Source organism: Habropoda laboriosa, unplaced genomic scaffold (assembly GCF_001263275.1).
Source record: "Habropoda laboriosa isolate 0110345459 unplaced genomic scaffold, ASM126327v1 scaffold47, whole genome shotgun sequence".
NCBI classification, from domain to species: domain Eukaryota; kingdom Metazoa; phylum Arthropoda; class Insecta; order Hymenoptera; family Apidae; genus Habropoda; species Habropoda laboriosa.
In genome coordinates this window covers 88854-94684 of record NW_017100176.1, presented here as the reverse complement: position 1 = coordinate 94684, position 5831 = coordinate 88854, and the positions used below count along the sequence as shown (strand labels likewise).

The following is a 5831-nucleotide window of genomic DNA, read 5'->3' as shown; positions in this document are numbered from 1 at the left end:
CGGTATTCCGTGGCCGATGTTACCACTTGACACGCAACGGTCGTCCTCAGACGAAAACAGATACAACAAGACGTATTAAATAGTACCTAAGGAACTGTCTGGCTAAGTAGACAGTCTATCGAACCCGTAAAACGATACTTCCAAGTTAAATACCTTTGCCTCGTGACGGGGAGTCACAGCAGGTGGTGCAGATTATGGTTAACACTGAAACTACCAGGCGGGTCGAAATGATCAATTAAGGACTTTTCAAAAATGAATTTTTATGTAAGTAAAAGGTGATTGGAAAAATTACATTCATATCTGTACAAATAGAAGCGTAGATTGAAGATTGTATTTGTAATTAATTTGCATTTTAGGTGTAACTTCAATGACAATTACCAAATGCAAATTGACTTTTTTAAATTTGAGGGAAATTTCAATTGAAAAATTGCAAGGCAAGGATTTAATTTCACGTGAATGCTTCTGTGTACGTAGTGTGATGGCTAACTAAATCTGAAGTATGTTTCTCTGAGTTGTTTTTGTTTTCCATGACTTTCTTCTGCGTGGCTCACCTAATTAGTTTGAAATACAATAGTTTAAACTGTTGTATTCTTTGGTACCAAGCCTTCTAGCCTTAGCTAAGACTATAGACTGCGAGTTATGTATAGGGAAGCAGTTCAGTATTTTAGGCAATCTTTGAACCTCAGTTTTGCATTACCTACTTGTTTTATCCTCAAAGTTGTGTCTTTTGACATACGATCCCTCCCCTCGATAGTATATTTGCGCGATAGTGCAAAAATTTGGTGCTGCGAGTCCAAGTAAAATGCTAATTCTAAAAATTGGACAATTTCGAAATTCTTAAGCGTAGACTGCCACAGTAACTAATCAACATCTCGGTTGCAATGAAATTCGATCACAAGTGCTGTTTTTCCTTCAAAATGAATTTCTGTTGCGTTCGTTTTAAACACGTAAGCCTGTTAATAAAGTTTTCTTGAAATTCCAACTCTTCTTGCCGATTGACGAATTTATTATTTATTCAGATTCGCTTCTTAAATGCAGTTTTAAATGCACCGATGATGGGTGTGATAAGAATATTCTAAAAACCTACTACAAAAAGCTCTCGAAATGTCCGGTTCAATGGCTAGGACAGAAATGGCCGTCGCGGAGGATCCCACCTGTTTGCTGACACAGTTTGGTTCAGTTTGGTGACACAGTTCTGGGAAAATCTCATTGTAAACCATCCCTGGAGAATGAAAATTAAGCGTTGCTTTTACGAATGTATCTCTTGTCACAATCTCTCCTTGTTTCACAACAACCTATCTAAATACTTAATTCTCACTTTTCCAACTATCATCCATTAGTACAATCTAACTCTTACGCATCGAAATACAAACAGCCCTTTTCCATTTTAAATAACATCTAGGTAGTGTTAATCACGTTGAAACATAGCAAACGACACTTTTCCACAACGAACGAACAAGCTTATCAGCCTCTCCAACAAGTTATCCATTTAATCGCGATAATCGAAACGATGCCGTAAAATCGCGTAACAGCTCTTCTTAACGATTTAACGCTGCTTGACACTTGGCATTTTATTACCTCCGCCGAATCGAGAATCTTAACAAACCGTACAGTATACAGCGGCGCGATAAATTCAGCTGCATAAAGACCTCAACGTGTACCATATCATATTTCCCGTTGCTCCTTTTGGCAAACATTTCTCTGGCAAGATAGAGTGTCAATATACGTCACGGAGACACCTGTTTCTCCGAAGATTTAAACGAAGCAATTTGCTTTGACCGACCGTTACGGTCTGGTAAAACACCTAATCATTCGTTACGAAGATCCGCACGTATCATCGTTGCTAGCGTGTTTACTTCCGTTCACGATACAACCCGTTCGTTTCTCGGATTAGCCCGGCACGCTCGTATTCAACGGCGCTGTCTCCCCTGGCGGGACAACCGTGTGTGAAATTGACTCGTGAATTATGTGTAATTTGTCACAGTAGTCTGCCGGCGGCGTCGAGCCGCGACTTCGCGGTTATACCGATGGCTGCGCCCAACGTAAACGATCCTGCATGCATGTCGCTCCGCGTGAAGCTCAACCCTTCTAGACTGCGCCCTGTGCCGTGCAATTAACCTTAGGCGACACGACACTTTTAAGAATTCCCCAACTACCGCCACTTTTTTTCTTTTCTTCTTTTATGTATTCCATTTTCTTCGATCGACAATTTTTGTACAGAATAGCTAGCCCTTTCGCGACTGGCGGTAAATTTTTAACCACGGCTGCAAAATTTGTTATTTTGTCCGTAACGTTTTAAAATTCGGTTTATTAACATCAAGGTGGACGTGCGTAAAGAATGAAATTGAGGATTAAATTAAAGTGCAAGTGCACCAGAAGGATCGGGTAGTACGGTGCGAGTAGATCTTCGAAACGCCTATAGGCGCGAATAGTAATGAAAGGGTTAAGGTGAAGGAGTTTGGTACAGGTGTGTTGAGTGTATAGTACACGATACTTTAACCGTTTGAGTACCAGAGGTTTTTAAAAAAAAACACGGTCGAAAAAAGCCGAACAGCGCAATAGCGCTTTCTGAATGGGATGCGAAAAGATCGAAGCGATGCGACAGCGCTCCTTTTATTTCATGTCGAGAAAAGCATGAAAAGCATGTCTTGGATTACTTATATACAAAAAATTTCGTCAGATTGTGAGTGCGCCATCAGTTGTCCGTATCGTTCAAATGCGCTGGGTTTTTTCGACATGAAATCTGAAGAGCGCGAAAGCGGCGCGTGGGACTCAAACGGTTAAGATTAGGTTTATGGAACACGTCATTTTGACGCATTTCGAATTTTCACGAGGAAAAGTACAGAAACTGTTTAAACTTCTCTGCTACCACTTACGTTTATCGTAAATTTGATATAAATGTGTAATGTCACATAGTTTCGTTCATAAGTTAATAGTGTATATGTTGTTTTTTAAAGAAATTGTGCGCCTTTCGTTTGACGCGTAGAGATAGGTGTATAGTAATTGTCCGTAAACCTAGTGTTAATATTGAAATGAGCAATATGGAATTTATGCACAATCGATATTTTCAGCGCGACAAAATCCAAAGAATTCAAATCCATTTGCCTGTATCGAAATTCACGTTTCAATCAAAAGTAATTTAATTTCACTGGACCAAACTGCCGAAAAATCCTACTTAATTCCGCGCTAATACTGTTCACATGTCGAAAAAGTATAATTTCTCAGTTTTAATTTTCACCCAGAATTTTACGTTGCAAAAGTTCTGCAGCGAATAACATTTTCTCGTGCGAGGTAGCGGAAATATTTTCGCATCGCGTTTTCTAACCGTCGTTACCTTCGAGTAATGCTTCTCATACCTATCGAGTGACGTGGTCACGAAAATGAAACGAAAATGACGCGGGGTAAATGAAAATAGGCAAAAAGCAATTCCTTTCGATTTTAATTTCACTCTATCCTGACGTTGCCGCGTCGGATAATGGTTGTTCTCGTTAGTTTCTAATGAGTTTCACCTATCCCGGTACGAGTCTTACTCATCAAAGGATAAAAAGGTGGAGCGACGATTGCGTACCGCGGCAACATAAAAATGTTAATATCGCTCATTAAGGGCCAGCGCCCTCCTGGACCAAACTGCCTTTTTCGTTTTATATGGAAATCGTTATTATGCATCGGACCTTAGCGTTATGCACGTGCGGCATTATTGTGTTGCTACGTTGCAGCCGGCTGGTATGCGGCCAGGCCCCGTTATCTAAGGATGGTTCGATGGTGAATAACCCGACGTAACGTGGCGAGTGACAGTAAATAACCGGACAATCAGATCGTGAAATCATTTCCTTGATCTTTCGTTAACGCTTCTGTGATTCCTTTCGAGCTTTCGTTCTGTATGGTTGCAATCATGGAATGCATTCTTTCGTTGGATATCCCGTAGCAAAACGGAACGATTTGTTGTTAACGCGACGCGAGTTGCACTCGTGAATTGAATTTGAGAAATTCGAGGGAAATTGTGAAATTTTGTGTTTCGAGGGGGTACTTAAGCCACCCTGAAGCGTTTAGACATAGGTAAAACTTGGGAATTTTTTTCTTAGGTAACTGCTGAGCGAAAAATTTCGATTTTTTGGGGGGATATATATGCAACTTTTGACTTGCTAAATAAAAAATTCTTGTTGATTTACAAATGCGAATGTATTATCTACAATATACCTTGAGGTTCTTTCGATATCTCAATTATTTAATTTTTTAGAAACGTTTAAATTTGAGTGGTTTCTCCTTTTCAAACTGCCACCATTTCTCTAATAATCACAATTTTTGAAAAATTCTACGCTATATTGTAAATAATACATTTTTATTCATATCAACAAGAATTTTTTATTTCAAACGTTTCATTCCATCTAGCAGAAGAGGTTTCTCAAGTAGCAAATAACTCCCCCATTTTGCAACGTTTTCACTTTTCGAAAATTCGAGAAAAATCCCGAGAGCTACGTTTATATCCTCTGAAACAATCGAAACTTTTCATTTAGCATCTACCTACGAAAAAAAATTCCCAAGCTTCACCTACTTTTATACGCCTCACGGTCGGCGGCAGAAGGGGAATAAACGAGTGAGAATTTTGTATAAAGTTATTTAGTTACGAGCGGAACACAAACATGAACGTGATACGCAAATAAGCATTTTTACGTAACGAAGCAGCCTTAAGTTCCATTTAATGCCGCTCGATTTCGCTTTAATTAAATGCGGGGAAATTTAATTGCGCGCCTGTATATTTCTGAATAGCACGGCCTGATACAGGATGCAGAAATTCTAATAAAAAGGTATACGGCTTGCAACGCCGTAGAAAATACGAGTGCACTCGGATACGGTTGTATTATAAATTTCTTGAAATTTTCGTTCCGCGTTTTCTCACATTTTTAATTCCCCTTCTTTCCCTCTTTCACTTATATTCACAGCTTTCGTTATTATTATTCCCAACAATTTCATCGTACGTACATGTAACAGTTTAGAAAGTTTATCAGGTTTTGTTGCGCCGGCTTGTATCGGGCTGTTTTCAACCCGGCGTTTATTGCAAAGCAAACCGACTTAAGCTCATAATCCTCTTTGATCAGCAGTTAGAAGTTAACGGCGGGGCATACGTTTCGAAGCTGGTAATGCTAAAAGCTGAAACCATGCCAACTCGAATCACGGAATATTTTACGTATGTGGTACACCGCCCGGACCGTTCAGATCGTCGGTTTCAATTTTCCAAATTAACGATTGTAAATTCTACGACGTGACGAAGAATTCCATCGTTAGCGCGAGACTTGAAACAATTCCGCGAAATCGTGAAATTAATTTTCGTACACGCGGAGAGAGGGGGGGGGTGAAACTCTGGGCGACCAGTCGTGTTTCGAACGAACTTTTATTTATTCAATACTAGCCACCAGCCCCACGAAACGTTTAATAAACAATTTCCCACAGGCGTTGGCCCACCCTTTTTTATTTCTTTTTCTTGTTTTCCAGCACGGCCTCTGACGCATCGCAACCCCCGCCGGTGATATCTAAAGTATGCGAAACAAAGTTTAAATCTGTCGGACGCGAGAGGCGCTAACTTGATATCGGTCCAGTTCGGTGCAGAGCTTCTATCAAAACACGCGAGAAAGTTTTACCGTGTATAGGACCCAGCCCACTTCTTCAGGGCCACTTATCCACCTATATCGTTATAAAGTTTCGACGATATCGTCGCGATTTTCTCTATCGGGAAGGAGGTGGCCTGGAACAGCCCCTCTATACGCGCTTCTTTATACACCGAGTCACTCGATTCGCGTTTAAATAAAGGCTGTGAACGATAAGAGTGAAAAATG

The 5831-nt window shown here is 40.3% G+C and overlaps 1 protein-coding gene across 1 annotated transcript in view; it reads right to left on the bottom strand.

The window, feature by feature from the left end:
- LOC108578785 overlaps positions 1–5831 on the bottom strand; it is a 112213-nt gene that overhangs the window by 96565 nt on the left and 9817 nt on the right. The window lies entirely within an intron of this gene.